This window comes from Octopus bimaculoides, chromosome 4 (genome assembly GCF_046866305.1).
Source record: "Octopus bimaculoides isolate indiv1 chromosome 4, ASM4686630v1, whole genome shotgun sequence".
NCBI classification, from domain to species: domain Eukaryota; kingdom Metazoa; phylum Mollusca; class Cephalopoda; order Octopoda; family Octopodidae; genus Octopus; species Octopus bimaculoides.
Genome location: NC_142931.1, coordinates 148337727 through 148345226, shown reverse-complemented (window position 1 = coordinate 148345226; position 7500 = coordinate 148337727).

Sequence of the window (7500 nt, the reverse complement as noted above, 5' to 3'; positions counted from 1 at the left end):
CGCGATATATTTGGACCTAGAGTGGCTTTTCCTCACATTTTTGCCGTGGAGAAAAATTAAAATTCCCACTATACACAAAAAAGTGTTACAACGGCATAGCTAGCTGAAAGCACTCTCTTTGGACTTCTGGATGCATTTCGAGCACTTTACCTCTCTTCAGCAGTAGATACTAAGAAAGGTAAGTCAGAGTTGACACGAAGCCTTGTTTTCTTCATCAGAAATCAGTAAATATTGTTAACTGACAGCGCATGTAGGCCTCCAAAACGGAACAAGGGCTCACACACAGATTCACAAATATTTTACCAACTGTCTTCACTTAAACAAAATAACTTCACTTAAACAAAATGATGCTGCCGCTTCAGCAAAGTAGAACTTAATTAAATTTCAAGGAAAATTATTAATAATTTCAAAAGCTTTTCTTTCAAAGAAAGCCGCCAGCAAAAACACATTCTACAAAATCAATATCCTTGTGAGAAATATTGAAAATATGGAAGACTTTTCAAAATTCAGCATATTTTCCATTATTGTTATCAGAGTTCCAACTTCGATTCTTTGTTTTCCTCTTAGAAGCCAATACCTTCTTTCGAGAAAGAATTCAATGTATTAAAGAAGAACGAAAAGATGCAGAGGTATAACCATGGCCGCGTGGTTTTGTGTTCAGTCCCACTGTGTGCCACCTTAGGAAAGTGTCTTCTACTAATACCACAGGCCAACCAATGCCTTGTGAATGAATTTCGTTGAGGGAAATTGCGTGGAAGCCTATCGTATATGTGCGTGCGCGTGTCTTTTGTATATACTGATACGTATATACATATATACACACATACATACATATATGCATGCACGTACACATGCATAAACGCACGTACAATCATTTCTTTAATCTTACTTTATTAGTATGTTATATACTTTTAATATTTATGTATCTATATGTATTTTATCACTGTCTCAATTTAATCATTGTCTCCTGGTTTATGAAAATGATGCACGCGCGCACACACGCAAAATACACACACAAACACAATCCCCACATACACACATACATACATACATACATATGCATGCATACATACATACATACATACATACATAAGAATTCAATATGGTTCGAATGAACTAGACATATGGAATAAAAGTGTAAGTTGATGACATTTTAAGCAAAAATATATATCATGTGTGTGTGTGTATATATATATATATATATATATATATATATATATTTATATATATATATGCATATACATACACGTATATATGCAAACATACGCACTCATATACATACATTTATACATACATAGATATATATATATATATACATATACATATGCATATACATACACACACACATACATGCATACATACCTACATACATACATACACATATATATATATATATATATATATATATATATATATATATATATATATATATATGTATGTATGTATGTATGTATGTATGTATGTATGCACACAACAACAAATAATTCAAAGAAGTCTAAGTTGCTATATGTTGTTACACAACCCGACCTTCTGTAAAATGGAGGATATTTTTCACGTGTTTGATATTTGTTTTTCTAAAACTCCTGCCTCACTCATTGTTTATTTGCAACTTCTAAACGTTGATGTACTTAACTCCTGCTTTATGACTTTCTTTACACACTTTCCAAACAATGTATTTTCTCTAAATCTTATCCGTTTCAGTCAAGTCTCCTTCAAATGTTACCTTACAGCTTTATACATGGATAAATCACTTTAGTAAATCAGTTTAACCTAAATTTAACATTTTTCAAATTTCGTCACAAGGCCAGCAATTTTAAGAAAGGAAGAAAGTCGATTACTTCGACGCCATAGTTCAAATGAGATTGATTTCACCAACTCCGAAAGGGTAATAGGCAAAACTCGACCTTGGCGGAATTCGAACTCAGAAAGTAAAGAACCGAAAGAACTGCAACGAAATATTTTGCCTGACTCGCTACCGATTCTGTCAGCTCCCCCCCTTTCAAACTTTTAAAATTAACAGCCAGCTCTTTTTCTAAATGTCACCTTACAGTTTTATAAATAGATAAATGCATTGGATTAAGTAGACCTAAATCTAATCCACCAGAATCAAAGAGAAGATGGCTACGGTTTTATTACAGATTGAAGAATGTAAATACAACACAGTCTCTTTCTTAGAAAAAATTCCCAGCGCCATTTTGTTTGCGTGTAGATATAATTAGTTTTGCTAGGAAGTTCGTTAACTTAGCTGTAATCTGCTTGACAAGAAGAGATTCTAAATAGAATCGAAATTACACCGCAATATATTTGTTTCTGATAACGTGTTCTCATTAACATGGGGTTTAAGCCAAAAACATTTTTCGCAGCGAGACAAAGTTTTGTTTACTTACATTTACCAAACGAATTACATTATATCGTTTTTTTTTTTTATGTAAAGAATCATTAACTTTGGTTATAGTTTATGAAGATAATAAGACACTTTGTTAGTAACAGAATGTTTATAAGGCATAAAGAGCTAAGGCAGGGTACTGGCAGAATCGTTATCACATCGGAAAAAATGCTTATCGGCATTTCTTTCGGCTCTTTACGTCCTCAGTTCAAATCTCGCTGAGGTCAACTTTGCCTTTCATCTCTTTAGGGTCGATAAAATATAATACCAGTCATATACTGGGGTGGATGAAATAGGCTTGTCCCCTACCCTCAACATTTCTGGCTTTGAACCCTGTAATGTACCGGCGTTCCGTTCATCGAGAATATTAAGATTTCGGTCATTTAAATGCCATGGACACCCGCTAGGTGGCCTCTTGAGTCCTAAGCTCATAAAAAGAAAACGATGGACGCAACAAGGCCAAAAGGTTCGCTTCGAAATCATGAGGTCTGGAGTTCGATTTCATTGTGAAGCGTCTTTGGCAAATGTCTTTTACCGTTTCCTCAATCAGCTTAAGCTTTGTAAGACGGAAACTGTGTAGAAGGAAACTGTACGGAAATCCATCTTATAAGATTGACTTTTAAATTCCAAAGTACAGCTTCTTCCCTGTGCCAGGCTGATTCCGTTTGAGAAATACGTTAAGAGCGCACATGCCTGTGGAATATTCAGCCACTTGTATGCTAATTCAATGAGAAGGGAGTTCGAAGTTGATGGAGATCCATTTATAGCTAACTGAGAAAACAAGTATAAAACAAGGTATGAAATACCTAACGAAAATCTCGTCAATGTGTGTTTTAATCTCAAACAATTTTATCAACACAAAAATTGCATAAAAATAGATTCCTCTGAAGGCCGTGCTTCATCATGGCCATAACTGTGATGGCTACAACAAACTAAAGAACTAAATGTACCTTGGTTTGTAAGACAGAATGTGCTCAGTTCAGTTCTAAAGCTTTGGAGAGAATCCTTTATACATTTTTTTTTTATTTCGTAGTCAAATTATACCTGGCCATACAACGAAAACAGTACAGAATGGTGTTAGATTTGACACAAAATAAAATAACCCCGAAAGATGAAGACCTAACAGAAATGAAACAATGTGTGTGTGTGTGTGTGTGTGTGTGTGTGTGTGTGCGTGTGTGTGTGTGTGTGTGTGTGTGTGTGTGTGTGTGTGTATTTGAAGAACCTACAAGAATAGGTGCAAGCGCTAATATTTATAAAACATGTGACATTAATAAAAATCTGTAAATGCACAACCATCAGATATCTGAGTACCTTATTTTTTCTAATATATAATTCCTGTACATCACCTCCAAACTTTCCAATATATATATATATATATATATATATATATCATAACTTGACTAAATGGATTGACGAATAACTACTTATGTATAACACTGTCCTGTGTTTCCCCTTTTATTCAAAGGTCTTGTATTAATCTGCCATCTTAAGTTTCACCTTTTCTTTTATATCTCCCAAGGGACATATTTATTATCTCAAGAACTTGTTGATTATATTTGGGTACATGTAACATCGCCGTTTCATACCTTTATTGAGCTAAATGGAAATAGCCCACCTACCAATATTTATAATTAAAATATATCCAATTAATTCCCTTAATATAACTTCATCAAGGCATGCAGAACCATTTAAGTGTGTGCGCATGTAAATACATATACATACACAAAAACACGCACACACATACACATATGTATATATATATATTCATATATACACACATATATACATATACATATATATACATATATACACCCATGCACACATATTGTTGCTTGTAATGATATGCACATGATCATACATACATACACACATACATACATGCATCACACCCACGCGTGCACACAACATCATACGCAGGCAAAATTATACAAGTGCTTGCACCTATTCACCAATATCAAATCTCGCTGAGCAATGTCCTCATCATTCTGCTCTTCTAACAACTATTTTCAGACGCTAAAACCATCGAAAGACGCACAAACATAACAATAATTCTACAATTTAAACGCGCGCGCGCGAGCTTGTGTGTGTCTGCGTGAGTGTGTCTGCGTGAGTGTGTCTGCGTGAGTGTGTCTGCGTGAGTGTGTGTATATATATATGTTTCTACTCCCTGCACAGACCATAATTGCACGAGTTTCTGTTACCAAACAAATACCAATCTTGAGTGAACACCATAATGTACATTACCTTAACAGACACACGGACAAACAGACAAGCAAGCATGCAAAAAAAAGAATTACCGTTTTTTACTCAGTAATTGGGTATCATCTTCCTGCTAACAATATACATCAACACGCCATCAGGCGTATTCTCGGCTCATATATTGTCTCCTATGAGCTCTATATAAACATGGACGTCTTCTAAGCCGGTGTGAGGGTTCACGCGTGTATGCAAATGCGTGTGGAAACGCGTATGTGTGTCTGTATATAATGTGAATGTGTACGCGCGTGTATGGGTGTAGGTGTGTGTGTGTTTATGAATGTATTTATCTATATTCCTGTGGTTATCTATATCTAAATCTCTGTCGATTATATGTGCACATAAACCCCCCTCCCTCTCCGTTGCACACGCTGACACAATAGATATTAAGATATACTTATATGTATGGATGGATGTGTGTATGTATGTATGTATGTATATATGCATACATATATAGCGATATATATATATATATATATATATATATATATATATATATATATATATGTACTGATGTATATATATATATATATATATATATATATATATATATATATATATATATATATATATATATATATATATATACATATATATATATGTATATGTATATGTATATGTATATATATACATATATATATATATATATGTAAATGTATATGTTTATATATATATGTATATGTATATATATATGTGTGTGTGTGTGTGTGTATAAGTATGCATGTATATATATATATATATATATATATATATATATATATGAATAAACAGTAACATATATGTGTGAATCCAAACATATAGATAGAAGTAGATACTCCTAGATTTATTATTTGATATATTCAAAAGTGTAAGGTGCATTTCTGTGTGTATTTCTGTGTGTATGTGTACGTATATATGTATGTATATAAATATATTATAGATAGATATACATATATACATATATATGCACATATATTTCTACTTATGCACATAAATTTATATATATATATATATATATATATATATATACATATATATATATATGTATATACATATATATATATATATATATATATATATATATATATATATATATATATATATATATATATATATATATATATATATATATATATATACACATATATATATATATATATATATATATATATATATATATATATATATATATATATATATATATATATATATATATATATATTATATACATACATACATATATATAAGCACGTATATGTGCATATATGTGTGAGTATGTATATGTATATTTATGTGTATGAATATACGTGCATATATACATATAGAATATGTGCGCTTACAAATTAACATGCGTGAGTGTGTGTGTGTGTGTGTGTGTGTGTGTGTGTGTGTGTGTGTGTGTGTGTGTGTGTAAATGTGGACGTCTGTGCTTGCGCGTGCGCAGTAATATGCGTTGGGAGGTATGTATTTACTGCCGATGTACTTTAAACTCTTTAAAGCTATGCCAAGTCCATCAAAAATACCAGACCTTCAGACTCTCAGACTACGAATGCAACACACGCATGTATGTACGCGTGTGTAGGTGCGTGCATATCTGTAACCTCTTGAATCTCGTATATTCAGAAGTCACTCATCAACTGCACTTCATTAACCATTAGCCGGGTAATGACTGCATTGCGCCATCAGCCGTTGACTGGAGATGAAGATAATGCGTTGTCGTAACTTCAGCGTTCTCTTATTAATCTATTAATCCAGAATAGCATTATAGCGAAAGGCTACTTTGGAATGTCTCACATGTTTCGTAAGTGTGCATGTAATATATATATATATATTTATGTATGTATTTATATTACATACACACACACACATATAATATGTATATGTGTAATGCATACATACACCCACACACCGCATATATATGTATGCGCTTGCCGATGGATATATATATTTCCTAAATATTTTGAGTATTCCTATTCTATGCACTATAAAATCTGAACCGAATACAGATCTTCAGCACCAAACCATGCCACTCCGCCTAGGAATGGTATATACGAATCCAGGTAATTGTAGTCTTAGACATATCGCTTTGAGTACAGCACTCTTACCACCAAGCCACGTGACAGCCACTTCTCTCGAATTCGCGCCATCCCCAACCCCCTTGCGCATCTGCACTGAACTTACAAACCTATTATTCCTGAAAAGAATTGTGTTCTGGAATTGCCACTCTACCGAAATTTGTCTACGATTATCATTACACAGAAACTCAAGAGGACCAACAAAGTACAAGGCGCTGCCTATTGGAGTACAAGTGAAGAAGAATGACCGTAACTTATGGTGATTTTACAGTTGACTTTTTGATTAGTCTGTTCTCTGCATTCAAAGACCAGTGAAATAAAGTCTCTTACTTGAAAAACAAGGAAGTATTGGCCAGGTGAAGTGCGTCGAGATTTTAAATTCTGGCTCAACTAACCCTGAAGACAAACCTAGGATAAGACGGAAGGATAGACATGAAATGAATAAATAAACACACAGGCACTAAACTGGCACTCCGTCGGTTACGACGACGAGGGTTCCTGTTGATTCGATCAACGGAACAGACTGCTCGTGAAATTAGCATACAAGTGGCTGAGTACTCCACAGACAAACGTATCCTTAACGTAGTTCTTAGGGGGATTCAGCATGACAAAGAATGTGACAAGGTTGGCCCCTTTGAATCACAAAGTACAACTCACTTTTGCTAGCTGAGTGGAGTGAGCAACGTGAAATAAAGTGTCATGCTCAAGAAAAGAAAGAAAGTGCTGCAAGAAATCGAACTCACGACCTTGTGATTGTGAGCTGAATACCCTAACCACTAACCTTAACCCTAACCCTGACCC